The sequence below is a fragment of the Bos indicus x Bos taurus genome, chromosome 24, assembly GCF_003369695.1.
Source record: "Bos indicus x Bos taurus breed Angus x Brahman F1 hybrid chromosome 24, Bos_hybrid_MaternalHap_v2.0, whole genome shotgun sequence".
In the NCBI taxonomy this organism is placed as follows: domain Eukaryota; kingdom Metazoa; phylum Chordata; class Mammalia; order Artiodactyla; family Bovidae; genus Bos; species Bos indicus x Bos taurus.
In genome coordinates this window covers 57,359,581-57,374,277 of record NC_040099.1, presented here as the reverse complement: position 1 = coordinate 57,374,277, position 14,697 = coordinate 57,359,581, and the positions used below count along the sequence as shown (strand labels likewise).

Genomic DNA, 14,697 nt, shown 5'->3' with positions numbered 1-14,697 from the left:
TACTCATGGTGGCTCAGACAGTAAAGCGTTTGCCTACAATGCGGGAGACTCACATTCGATCCCTGGGTTAGGAAGATCCTCTGGAGAAGGAAATGGCAACCCACTCCAGTACTTTTGCCTGGAGAATCCCATGGATGGAGGAGCCTGGTGGGCTACAGTCCATGGGGTCGCAAAGAGTCGGGTACGACTAAGCGACTTCACTTCCACTTTCATTTCCTGTTATGGACTGAATTGTCTCTTCTGAAAATTCACAGGTTGAAACTCTAACTTCCAGAACCTCAGAAGGAGACTGTGTTTAGACAGAGGTTGTTTAAAGAGGTACCTATGTTCACATGAAGTCATCGGAGCAGGCGCTCATCCAACATCATCAGTTGGATCAAGCAAGGTGTCTGTATAGGAGGAAACTTGCATGAAGGAAAGACCATGTGAAGACACAGAAAGAAGACAACTATCTACAAGCCAAGGTGAGGGCCTAAAGAAGAAATCAAGGCTGCAGACAAACTTGACTTTGGACTTCCAGCCTCCAGAACTTCGAGAAAATAAGCCTCTGTTACGTAACCCACCCAAACTGTACTACCTTGTCATGGCAGCACAGACAGGGTTAACACGTTTCCTTATCATTCTCCGGCCATGTCAGCCAAGACGCAGAGAGGGAAGGGTTCGGGGACAAGTTCAGATCCTGTCTCAGCCCCTTTCTAACCCTGTGACTTGGGGCAAGTGGTTGAAATTCTCAACAAAAAACAGGCAGGACACCATGTGCTGTACATGACTGTTGAGAATTAAACGTGATGGAGAGTGTTAATGCACTTTATTTCTATAACAACAACTATGGTTTTAAAAAACTTACCATCTGCCCTGCACTACTCTCAACACTTTACATACATTAATTCATTGGATCCTCCACAGATATAGAGAACTAGCGGTTGCCAGTGGAGAGAGGGGAGGAGGAGGGGCAGACGAGAGGTATGGGATTAAGTGGCACAAACCATTAGGTATAAAATAAGGTCCAAGAATATACTGTACGACACTGGCAATATAGCAAATACTTAACTAGAAATGGAATATAACCCTTAAAAGTTGCAAATCACTATACTGTATATCTGTAACACATATTACTGTAGATCAACTGTATTTCAATTTTGAAAAATTATTTAATCCTCGTAACACCCCTGACATGAGTTCTTCCTCAGCCTGCTTTATAGAAGATTTGCCCAAACTCACATGTGAGAAGTAGAAGGGGCCCTTAGCCAGGCAGCCTGGCCCTGACTGTGACCACCGCCCCTGATTCCTCCACCCAGAGGGCGAGGTCTGCATCTAACTCTTGAATCCCCAGCACCTGGTTCTCAGGAGACTAAACAACTGGGCACCTGTAACCTCTCCAACAGCAGCAGCTTTTAGGAGAGTTTTGGTAACTGCCCCAAAGTGGCAGGTTCCAAATTATCTTAAATACCTAATGGGGCTTCCGCTAAGATATTAAAACCCTGAGCTAGAGCTAAAGAGGCAAGACTTAAGAGCAAATATAAAGGAACTCCCATGACCCCAGAATAAATTCCATCCACAGTTCTGGACACAAGGTCCCCGTCAGAAAACTGACCTGGATGGCATCTCAGGACCCGAGGCCACCCCTGTAGCAGGGACACCCCCCCCCCCGCATGGGGAGGTCATCCCCATGAGTGCCCCCTGACACCTGGACCGGGTCTCCAGGAAAAGGCAGGCCTTTCCTCTCGCTGGACACAACCAAAGCCAGCCTGAGGACGGCTCTTACTACTGGGCAACGTGGCCTTTGCTGTGCTGCGAGCCGAGGCAGCCAGCACTGGCTCCTCTCGCACATCCCTTTCTCAGGACAGCTCTTGAAATCTAATGTCTCTGGAAGGCTGACCCCCGGAAAATGCAAAATGAGTGCTTGACAAGCTAAGTCAGTCAACATCACAGACTATGACCCCACCAGATCATTTCTCATGGGCCACCTTTTGTATTTCTTTCTTCCAAAAAGCACCATTTGAAAACACAACAAAAACCCTGGAGTCATTCAATTTGGATCACCAAAACTAAGATGTAGTGAGAGGGTTTGGGCTGTTATGTGCTGGAGTCAGCTTCACAGTGTCACACTGACCTGTGACACAAGGCCAGGATCAATACCACCTATTCTCTTAATTATTTTCATAATATAAATAAGAAACAGAAGTGAAAAAATAAACACATGGCCCAGGGAAAAAAAAAGCAACTTGGGCCAGAAAACATTACCAATGATCCCCAAGCAAAACAAACAGATTCCTTTGTTAATTTAAAAGATTTAGACTGAAATCTTGATTTTCCGTAACATTCTTTGAAAATGTCAGTTACTCAGTCGTGTCCGACTCTTTCCGACCCCGTGGACTATAGCCCACCAGGCTCCTCTGTCCATGGAATTCTCCAGGCAAGAATACTGCACTGGGCTGCCATTTCCTTCTCCAGGGTATCTAAATATTTATTAAGCTGGTACTATGCACTGCCAGGTCCAGAAGCCTCAAGAAAGAATAAGACACACTTCCCTACCCTCAAAAGTCTCAGTCTGCTGGGGAAGGTCACGTGCTAACTGAATAGTAACCCAAGCATAGCCAGTATCGTAATGTGGGGAAAGCATGAGATGGGGAGGAGGGATCCTCAAAAGCAACTCCAAAATGAATGAATGCTATACAGCGTCATGAGGGTTCGTGGTGGCATTCCTGGGCATCAGACGTCTCACCCTATGGTCTCTTTGCTGCCAAATTTCCAGAAGCCAAGACACGTCTGGGGCGACCATTTCTTTCAGCTGCCAGTCACATAGCTGTCAGCCTGCCCCCTCCGCGCCCCTCTCCCCCAGGTAACTGGTGTGTATCCACACCTCGTAAGCCAGGACTTTTCATCAGTTCCCAATGCCTGCTGGAGGCGTCGCTGGCGGCTCAAAGGTAAAGAACTGCCTGCCAGTGCAGGAGATGCAGGTTGGGTTCAGTTTCTGGGTCAGGAAGGGCCCCTGGAGAAGGAAATGGCAACCCACTCCAGTATTCTTGCCTGCGAAATCCCACAGACAGAGGAGCCTGGTGGGCTTACAGTCCATAGGGTTGCAAAAGACACGACTTAGCAACTAAACAACAATGCCTGCTGATCTAGACCTTCCCTTTTGGCTCAGACAAAAAACATCTGCCTACAATGCAGGAGACCAGGGTTCCATCCCTGGGTCGGGGAGATCCCCTGGAGAAGGAAATGGCAACCCACCCCAGTTCTCTTGCCTGGAAAATCCCATGGACGGCGGAGCCTGGTAGGCTACAGTCCATGGGGTCGCAAAGAGTCGGACATGACTGAGTGACTTCACTTTCACTTTTCCTAGAAGGAGATGAGGGTCCACCAACTTACCTGTTACTATCCCACCTCTAGCTTTCTCTGCTTTTCCGAGAAGCTCAGCACACCTGTCTGCTGTAGAGGACACGGCTCAGAATGCTCGCAGGCAGAGTGGTTGTTACAGCAACGATGGGCACATCAATCACCATGTATGCACATGGTAACTTATGTACACAGGAGCCCTCGATTTGTCCCGCTGTACAAGACCATGAAAATGACCTTGCAAAATTATCTTATCAATGGAAAAAAACACAATTGTCCCGTGACCTCTAAAAACTTGTTAAAATATTAAAAACTCTTGTCAGGTTGTAAGTGCATGGGGAAATTTTTAAAAACAGTAAAACTCCTATCATTTGAAACACTGAGCACTGAAATGTTTTCTTTGTTAAAAACATATCATGAATAGTTTAAAAATGCCAGCTTCTTAGAGCATAACTGACAATACAAGGAAGCACCTTGCCGATGCCTTGTACAGTCAGGCGTTTACATCCGAGGGTTCAATATCCTTGGATTCAGCCAACCACAGGCTGAAAACATTTGGTTGAAAAAAATTTCAGAAGGTTATAAAATGCAAAACTTGAATTTGCAGCGTGCCAGCAACAATTTACATAGCATGTACACTGTATTAGGTATTATAAGTAATCTAGAGATGGTTTCAAGTGTACATAGGTAGATATATGAGGTTATATGCAAATTTATGCCATTTTATATAAGAGACTTGAGCATGCCTGGATTTTGGTATCCTCATGGGTCCTGGAACAAATCAATTCCCAGAAGATATAGGGGGACAACTGTATTTCTTAATTGAATTCACACTAAACGTTTTGAAGCAAACAACCCAAAGGCACTTAGTACATTCACAATGTTGTATAAGCACAACCTCTATCTAGTTTTGAAACATTTTCATCACTCCAGGAAGCCCTGTACCCATTAAGCAGTCACTCCACCCTGAATTTCCCTTCCAACGTTTAACTCCTTTGCTGCACCCTGGTCTTAAGTTAGCCTATTCCCTCGCAATTTTTGACGTTTTTGTAACATGTCACACTGGTTTATCACAGGACAAGGCAGAAACCCTAACACACACTTTGCTGTCTGTGCATGAACTGAGTGTCGTGTGCAATGACCAATCACCAAGAGACTACAGGAAGTGGTGTGATTGGTCACTGACCACAAGGCACATCTGTTATTTCTATAGCGATTTGTGAACTGAAACATGAGCACTAAATTGAGTGTTCTTTATGCAATTACTCACAGTTCAGTTAACACTGGAATAACTGAAATTTGAATTCTGTTAAGGGACGGAGAAGGCGATGGCACCCCACTCCAGTACTCTTGCCTGGAAAATCCCATGGACGGAAGAGCCTGGTAGGCTCCAGTCCATGGGGTCGCTAAGAGTTGGGGCACGACTGAGCGACTTCACTTTCACTTTTCACTTTCATGCATTGGAGAAGGAAATGGCAACCCACTCCAGTATTCTTGCCTGGAGAATCCCAGGGACAGAGGAGCCTAGTGGGCTGCCGTCTATGGGGTCGCACAGGGTTGGACACGACTGAAGTGACTTAGCAGCAGCAGCAGCAACAAACTGCTGCATCACCAGAACTGTGCGAAGTGAGGAATGTCTATGTACGTGGGCATACAGGAATACAAGGGCTTTCCCCGGAGGCCCAGTGGTAAAGAACCTGCCTGCCACTACAGGAGATGTGGGTTCGATCCCTGGGTCCAGAAGAACCCCTGGAAAAGGAAATGGCAACCCACTCCAGTATTCTTGCCTGGAAAATCCCACAGACAGAGAAGCCTACTGGGCTACAGTCCATGAGCTTGCACAAGAGTTGGACACGACTTAGCAACTGGACAACAACAACACAGCAGTGTAAACTTATATACACACGTTTATGCGCAGTTCATAGATTGTGTATAGTTAGTAGTGTGAGAATGAGCAGCACTGCAGTGACCCAGTGTCACCGGAGAAATCAATACGCAAAATGCAGGGCCTGCACTCCGTCCCACTCAGTGCGTTCCGGACCCACGGTCACTGAGCGCCCAGGAGGCACAAGCCAGCTCAGCCCGACCCTCGTGAAGGGCATCTTTGATCTTTCTCATCCCCTGTGACCTCAGACACCAGATCACGGGCTGGTCTGGGGCCCGGGAACAAAGGCTGAGCAGCTGGAACAGCAATGGCCATGTGCTCAACGTTTCCATATTATATTTGTATATGACCTACGTTATTTGACCATACATATTATTAGAAGGAAAACAAAATGACCTCAACATTGGGCCTACTAGAGGGCCCTGAGCAAGAATTCCCTAAAAATGCATACCATTCACTGTACAGAATTTTTGTCATACATATGCAGAGGCCAACATTTTCAGGTTATAAAATGGCAAGTTAAGTTTCAGGTTGCTGAGCTATTACAATAACTGTCTTTTTTTTTTTTTTTTGTCTACTTCTGTAGACAGACACGTGGGCTCAGCTCTCCAAGTGCTTGACCCTCCACCTGGTACCGCCTCTGACGCAAGGGATATGTTATCCTGGTGCAGTGTCGGGAGGGGGAGGAGGAGGAGCCAGAGGAGAAAGGAAACTATACACCCAACATTATTTCCAAATGAATTATTGGCAACTTGGAAAAGAAATGCTTAGGAAAAGAAAAACAGAGAAAAGGATAAAATCGGGCTTGGGATGAAGTCACTACATAACCAACCAATCAAGGAACAGTATACACAGACTTCATGGTTGTTAAGCTCCCTGGCAGGCAGACCGACATGGGCAGCTCAGTAAGAGGGTTAACCACTTGCTTCTAGACTAATTTAAGATAATATCCCCATTCATTTCATCATGAATAATTCACCCACTTTCCAAGAAGCACCAAATTAAACAGAAAAAAGTCTTCTACACTGGCTCCTCCCCTTCTCCTGGTTTACTGTTGACACCTGCTACAAAATAATTGGCAAGGGCAGAACCAAGCATCTGAAGAAGTTTAAAAAGGCATCTGTCCTCCGACAAAAACTCATATACCAGAAACAGAATTTTGAATGCAGCTCTCGCTCTCACGATGCCATTCTGTGGGCTGCTGACGTGCAGATACACAAACACCTGATTTGCACACGGAGGCCCGCAGGTCCTCAGTGCGATGGAAACGCGGTGGCAAAGTGACACTTGAGTAAACCTAGAAGCACTGATTTGAAACCTCAGCCCTCATTACCCAAAACAAAGCATCAGCTCTTCCCGCGAGCAGGCACCCCAGACACCAAATGCAAATTAAGCCAACAGGACAAAACCCTTATTCAGAAGGCGCAGATTGCAAAAGCCTTGTTCTGAGCTCAGCCATTCATGGGCCCTAAGGAGGACACGGCCCGGGAGAAACACAGCTGGGCCACACTCAACATCCCCAGAAACCATGCTTCTTTTACAACCGAAGTGTTTGGTTCCACTTATCTTTCTCTTTAATCGGTTTCTTTTCCTACTTGGCTCTATAACGATGAAAACTGTCATTTCATCTAAAAGAATGAGACAGGCGTTCCCTGCTTGCATTTTTGAAGCTACAGAGAAACCTCTTAGACTTAAAATCAATTTTTTTTTAAACACCCTAAAAGAAATGTCATATGCTAACATCCATTTCCATTAACTCCTGTAACAGAGAGGTGGGTAAGAAGGTCTTTTCTTAGGTTTTTTCCGAAAAGCCAAATTACCTTTGGATTGAGAGTTTGGGATTAATACATGCAAACTGTTACGTATAGAATGAATAAACAAAGTCCTACTGTGTAGCATTGGAAATTATATTCAAAAACCTGTGATAAACCATAATGGAAAAGAATATTTGAAAATGTTTCTGTACGTAAATTGAGTCATTTTGCTGTACAGCAGTAATTAACATAACATTATAATTCAACTATACTTCAATAATAAATAAGTAAAATAAAGGGGGCTTGATGGTTCTGGGAGGAAAGAAAGTAAGCCAAAAATTAAGGTTTTTTTTAGATATTTGCCACCATCCACAGGGTTTACTCCCACCAGAGAATATGGCTTACACAAGAGTCAAAATCTCCCCCAGTGGAGAAACAGGAATATTTTAGCCAAGTCTCGGCCTGGGCAGTGTCTCCAGTGTGGGAGGGGTGCCCAAAGAGTGCATCACACCCACCCACAAAACCCGGCTTTAGGGTAACCTGCTGGTGTGGAGGGGTACAGGACCTGTCCTTACAGGTCTGTCCACTGAAGCCTAAGTGTCACCCGGGAAAGGAAGGCCCTTCCCACCAACTACCCTCACGAGCAGGTGCAGGAAATGCCCACCACACTCGTCACTGCTCTGGCCTCCAGAAGAACTGGCTTTCCGAAGCCACCGTCTAACATCATAATCCTCAAATTTCAAGAGAAACTTCCAAATCAACCAGGATGACTCTGCCAGGCAAGCATGTGCCCTTCGCTATGCAACCCCTGCTCGACCTCACCCCCAGCCAGACCTCGACCCCCAGCCAGACCCTGCCCCCAGCCAGACCTCCTCCCAGCCAGACTCCGGCCCCAGACTCCGCCCCCAGCCAGACCTCCTCCCAGCCAGACTCTGCCCCCAGACTCCACCCCCAGCCAGACCTCCTCCCATCCAGACTCCGGCCCCCTCGGGACTCTGCCCCCCAGCCAGACTCCGCTGCCACCCGACTCTGCCCCTAGCCCGGCCCCGCTTCCCCAACCAGACCCTGCATCAGGCTGGCAAAACACTCCAGCATCTATTCCGGTGAACACACAGCTGCCAGGAGGACGTGGGGCCTGCCTTCCTTCAACTGAGCAGGCCTCACCCCAGCAATTGCTCTCCTTGTTCTGGCTGCCAGGAAACTGAGAACTACCTGAAATCCATTTCCTAGCCCTTCCTTCCTGGTTCTGTTAATCATTCTCATTTTATTGGCCTGCACTTTTATTGTAAGCTGTCCCATTATTTTCTGCAGCAGGTAGCGTACCAAACAACCAAAAGTGGGACATCACCTCTCTGACCTGAGGCTGGGTGTCCTTGAAGAGCTTTTCTGCATTGCGCATGGACCCTAATGTAGCCGCTCAAACTACCCCTCAATCTCAACACTCTCAAGGACCACGCCACACCTCTTTGGGTCTACTTCAAGCTCCCAGGCCAACGTTTAAGGATATAACACTTTTCCATTCACATAGAGATAAGAAGCTGCAGAACAAAGAATAACATGAATCCTGGAGAATCACAGGAACATCATGACTCGACCTAGGTGGACAGATGCAAGAACAAAGGATTCCGACAGTAAGAAGTTTGTCACAGCCAAGGACACCGCCTTCCCGTTAAACATAAAAGAAGTCTGAATTCTATCTCAGATAAGGTGGGTTCTTTGGAACCCTAGTTCATCATCTTCTCAGTCTGCTGGCTTCCTGAATAAAGTCACTGTTCCTTGCCCCAACAACTCGCCTCTTGATATGCTGGCCTGTCATGCAGGAAGTAGCACAAGCTTGGACTTGACAACATGAACACCTCCAAACACCTGTCACCCTCGTCTGGCACACTGTCCCAGGTCTGTATCTGAGACCACTCCTCTCTTCTGATTACCATCTGCAGACCTGACTCCCATATGTGCTACTCAGAAGAGAAGGTCCTTGGGCTCAACTAAACCTAACTTTAGATAGCATGTCACACACGCCCTGACTCACTCCAACCAGATAAAGACCCGAGAATTCCTGCTATTGTGCTGAGGATGCGACTTGGGGCTCTGACTTTTGTCTCCGACATCCTTTGTGAATAAAAGAGCAGGGCACTTGGCCTGGAGCTGCATCCGTTCAACCACACAGGTCAGTTGTGTGTTCTCCCTTTACTCCTCGTGGGAACGGAAGGCTTCTCCCACTTGGAATGGCCCATGCGTTCACAGCCTGCTTGCAGACTCCAGATGAATTCTGGCCAAGGATTCAGCAGCTCTGTGTTCTAAACATCACTTAGCACAGAGCTGGCACCGCTAATGCACCACCCCTGACAGTAAGTTACAGGAGTCTCATTTCCCTCCCATCAGAATAAAAAGCCACAGAGCTGGAGGGTTATGTCCTATGTCTTGGGAACAAAACAAGCCATCATGCATTCACCTCATTTTTTCTTTCCACTTTTTTTTTTTGGTAATTTAAGGAAGATTTCTAAATGGTTTGCCACTTGAGATGTCATGGTTTGATCTGCAGTTTTATGAAGCACTGACCTTAGTGCTCTGAAGATTAGAACCTTAAATGGCTGATGTTAAATCAGTAGAGGAGAAAAACCCCAAGCTTCTACCTGCCACCTGCTGTTCTTCCACATGCCAATTTGCTGCACTGATACCAATTTTGCAAGGCTGAGAAGAGTTCATGTCTGGACACAAACACATCCTGTGATTGATGGACATCAGGACAGACGATCATACGGTTCCACCGTGAGAGGAGTAACTCATGACAGCATGGAGAAGCAGAGGGCTGGCTTCTGAATGCACCGAGGCTCCTTGTTTTAAACAAAACTCACCACAATGCAAAATGTAACTTTATACAAAAGCCAGGGCAGTGAGTTTCAGATAAAGACAACCACAGAATGACTTTTATCATCAAACCTCACTGTAAGGTAATTCAGCATCAAACATAATCCTCACACAGATATTGGTGATAAAGTACCCCCTGGAGATGGTGGCTCAGATGGTAAACAAATCTGCCTGCAATGCAGGAGACCCGGGTTTAACCCCTAGGTTGGGAAGATCCCCTGGAGAAGGGAAAAAGAATGGCTACCCACTCCAGTATTCTTGCCTGGAGAATTCCATGGACAGAGGAGCCTGGCAGGTTACAGTTCTGAGGTTGCAAAGTCCATGGGGTTGCAAAGAGTCAGACATGACTGAGCAACTAACACTTTTACTTCTCACTTTCAGAGATGAAGACAACATAAATAACAAGACTCAGACACTAACAGTAGGTTCTACCAAGGAGTTCCACTGGGAAGAGACCAGCTCGTTCCAGTAAAAGCAGCCCCCAGATGTAAACACTTGGCATTCCCGAAGCCTAAGGCCTAAAATTCTACATCCAATGAGACAAAGCTTTCTAACAGAATTTAAAGTGTGTTGGCATGCCTTGTTTTTTATTTTTATTTTGGGGGGTTTTCTTTGCTTCTTTTTCAGTCAGACTTCACGTGGCATGTCTTCCTTCCCTGGTGGTTCAGATGGTAAGGACTCTGCCTGCAAAGACTCTTAGTTTTTCACCTGGCATGCAGGATTTTAGTTCCCTCCCAGTGATTGAACCCATGCCCCTTGCATTGGAGTGTGTATGTGTTAGTTGCTCAGTCATGCCCAACTCTTTGCAACCCCACAGTCTGCCAGGCTCCTCTGTCCATGGGATTCTCCAGGCAAAAATACTGAAGTGGATTGTCATGCCCTCCTCCAGGGAGTCTTCCCAACCCAGGGATCGAACCCACGTCTCTTGCATCACAGGCAGATTATTTACCATCTGACCACAGAGTCTTAACCACTGGGACTGCCAGGGAAGTCCCAGGCCATGCCTTATTTTATGCTCAAATAAGAACACTAGAAAATGCCCCCAGTGAAAAATAGAAGAAAATATGGAAATGATTACAGGGAACCCACAGAGACATTCAAAGTCCACTGAGGATTTGCAGCCCCACTGTCTCAGCATCCAGTAACCATGTGGGTGAGGGTTCCGTGTGATGCTGGGGGGTGGGCACCTCCAGCCAAATGCCCTCTCAAGGCTGTCCCTCTGCCCTTCAGGCCAGACTAGGGGGGTGAAGGGGGATCTGCAATTAGCCCCACCCACCTGTCCAGACCTTACCTCACCCCACTGCCCCCCACCCTGGGCAAATCCAATTATGCCACATTCTCTGAAGGGGCCCTGGTATTTTCCAGCCTCACCCCTGTGTCCACGCTACCCCCACTGCCTGGGATTAACCCCCTCATCCCCACCCCACCTCCATTTTCTCTTCTTTCAAATGCCTGCCCGCCCTGCAAAGCCAGCTCACAGTACAGCCTCGTCTGAAGGGACAGAGCCGCCCCCTTTCCTGGACAGCACAGGCCCCAGGCTGCCCTGGGCTCTGCGACAACACAGACGTGCACAAGAATGAGTGAAGCAACCAGTGAGCAAATAAATCAGGGAGTGTGCGAGTGAGCAGGTGTGAGGGGAGGGGTGAGCGAGTGGGGAGGAGAGCAGAGGAGAGGGGGCAGGGGCGCGTTTTCTCCCCTGAGGGCACACTCCTGCAGCACCAGCCACTATACAGCCTTTGCTCCCTTTCCCAGCAAGCACCGAGCAGCCAGGCCCTCAGTAAGGCTCCCCTGGATAACCGTGGCCCTCCTCACCCGGCTCCATAACCCTGGGAGCCAAGCGCAGCTTAATAAACAGTGGACAACCAGCCTCTCAGGGACTAAGAACTCAGACCAATGACATCACGTTGGGAGGAAGGAAAAGAATGAGGAATAAGGGTTTCCCCGGTGGTCCAGTGGTTGAGTCCACTGTGCAATGCAGGGGACATGGGTTCGATCCCTGGTCTGGGATGATCCCACTTGCAACTGTTGAGCCCATGAGCCTCAACTACTGAAGCCCATGTGCAACAAGAGAAGCCACCACAATAAGAAGGCTGCTCACCGCAACTGGAGTAAACCCTGCTCACCGCAACTGGAGAAAAGCCCGCACAGCAATGAAGACCCAGCACAGCCCAGAGTAAATATATACATAAAACTATTCAAAAAAAATAAAGAGGAGTAAAAACCTCCTGAACTACAGCTTAACCTGTACCACATCTAGAAAGATGTCTGAGTCTATATATATTTACAATCAGTGGACAATCTGAAATTTTCAGGACACACCTAGAGCCTTCTACGCGGTCAGCCCAGCAGTTGGGAGAGCCTCAACGCTCCCTAAATTTAAAACCACCACCAAGCCTTTGTTTTTAAACTCACAGGCCATGAATGGGCTTCCCTGTGGCTCAGCTGGTAAAGAATCTGCCCGAAATGCGGGAGACCTGGGTTCGATCCCTGGGTTGGGAAGATCCCCTAGAGAAGGCAAAGGCTTCGCACTCCACTATTCTGGCCTGGAGCATTCCATGGACTGTATAGTCCATAGGGTTGCAAAGAGTCGGACATGACTGAGAGCCTTTCACTTCAGGCTGTGAACAGGGAAATTCTCTTTGAATTTTTCTTTCAGATTTTCTTTTTTTTTTAATTTTAAGTTGCATTTTTTTTTCTCTTTTTATTTTAATTTTATTTTTAAACTTTACAATATTATATTAGTTTTGCCAAATATCGAAATGAATCCACCACAGGTATACATATGTTCCCCATCCTGAACCCTCCTCCCTCCCCATACCATCCTTCTGGGTCGTCCCAGTGCACCAGCCCCAAGCATCCAGTATCATGCATTGAACCTGGACTGGCAACTCATTTCATACATGATAGTATACATGTTTCAATGCCATTCTCCCAAATCTCCCCACCCTCTCCCTCTCCCACAGAGTCCATAAGACTGATCTATACATTGGTGTCTCTTTTGCTGTCTCGTATACAGGGTTATTGTTACCATCTTTCTAAATTCCATATATATGTGTTAATATACTGTATTGGTGTTTTTCTTTCTGGCTTACTTCACTCTGTATAATAGGCTCCAGTTTCATCCATCTCATCAGAACTGATTCAAATGAATTCTTTTTAATGGCTGAGTAGTACTCCATTGTGTATATGTACCACAGCTTTCTTATCCATTCATCTGCTGATGGACATCTAGGTTGCTTCCATGTCCTGGCTATTATAAACAGTGCTGCGATGAACATTGGGGTACACGTGTCTCTTTCCCTTCTGGTTTCCTCAGTGTGTATGCCCAGCAGTGGGGTTGCTGGATCATAAGGCAGTTCTATTTCCAGTTTTTTAAGGAATCTCCACACTGTTCTCCATAGTGGCTGTACTAGTTTGCATTCCCACCAACAGTGTAAGAGGGTTCCCTTTTCTCCACACCCTCTCCAGCATTTATTGCTTGTAGACTTTTGGATCGCAGCCATTCTGACTGGCGTGAAATGGTACCTCATAGTGGTTTTGATTTGCATTTCTCTGATAATGAGTGACATTGAGCATCTTCTCATGTGTTTGTGAGCCATCAGATTTTCTTTCTAGACGTTTGTGAAAGAAGTGGCGGCAACAGTCCACACTGCAAGCCTACACGCTTCTCATGTGTTGCTAAGACAGCTCCAAAGGCACAGGGTCTGCCTTCACCCCCACACCCCCAGCTGCCTGGTCTCCAGGCCCCCCGGGATCCCATCGCCCCATCCAGTCCACCCCTGGGCCGTGTGACCCACTAGCAGAGAGGAAAGCCAGCTCTGCAAGGGTGGCGTCCATGGAGCAGGGACAGCTGGGCCCTGAAGTGTGATCAGCTGAGAAGCAAGGGGCCACGGGGTGCACTGCAGCCAGAGCACGTGGAGCGCACCAGAGCACCAGGTAACACAGGAGCTGCAGGCCGGGAGGGCTGGGGCGGCCAGGTGAGGCTGCCCTGCAGCTGAGAAGGACTTCTCACAAGCTGCACCAGAGACCTGGGCCTTTACTTTGTACAACATGGAGACAGGCACCGGCCACCCCAGTGACAGCGCCAAGGGACGAGGGGAGGGGGGGCGTCGGGCTTCAAGAAACCGTGCCATGGGTCTGCCTGCACTGTTCCGGAAGCGCCCGGGCTGGGGCTGCACATCCCCCGCCAACATCATACGAGGCGGGCAGCCAGCGGTAAAGACTGGCTCCCACGTGCAACATCCAGTAGGCGTCCTCCAATCGGAACCGACGTCAGACCTGCGTCTACACAACGCAGACCATTTCCTTAGTGCGTCAGCGCTGGTTATGTTTGGAGAGTGGATCTGAGCATTCTCTCCCAGCGAAAATCATAGGATGTTTGACCTCTGTGTTGTATCAGCAGATGATACGAAAGGACAGGCCAGAGGAGGGCGGGCCCCTAGCTGTGTCACATGCCTTTACATGACAAAGCTTCTTCCAGTGAAATACCCACCACGGAAATGAATACATGCAGGCTTGAGAGACTTGGCGGTATCCAGCTTCATTTGGGGTGGAGTGGTAGTTTTTTATTTTTTTTCACCCAGCCTGGAGATAACTATTTTGTTACTCCTGCTTTTCAAGAAAAACCTGCTGCAATACCAGTTAGTCTAAGGGACAAGGACAATTATGAAATGTTAGTACTCACCAGCTACGATAGATTGGAAGGCTGAGTCAGGACAAGTACCCACCACCATGCCTTATGCATTTCTCACCAAATAGCTTGCTATTACTCAAGATCACTGTGGAATGAATACTTCTTAAAAAATTCCTACGTGAAAAAGCACCAGGCTAGACAGCATGGAATTTAAT

General features: G+C 47.6%; 1 protein-coding gene across 2 annotated transcripts in view; it reads right to left on the bottom strand.

The window, feature by feature from the left end:
• Window positions 1-14,697, bottom strand: part of NEDD4L (neural precursor cell expressed, developmentally down-regulated 4-like, E3 ubiquitin protein ligase) — a 381,718-nt gene that overhangs the window by 320,464 nt on the left and 46,557 nt on the right. The window lies entirely within an intron of this gene.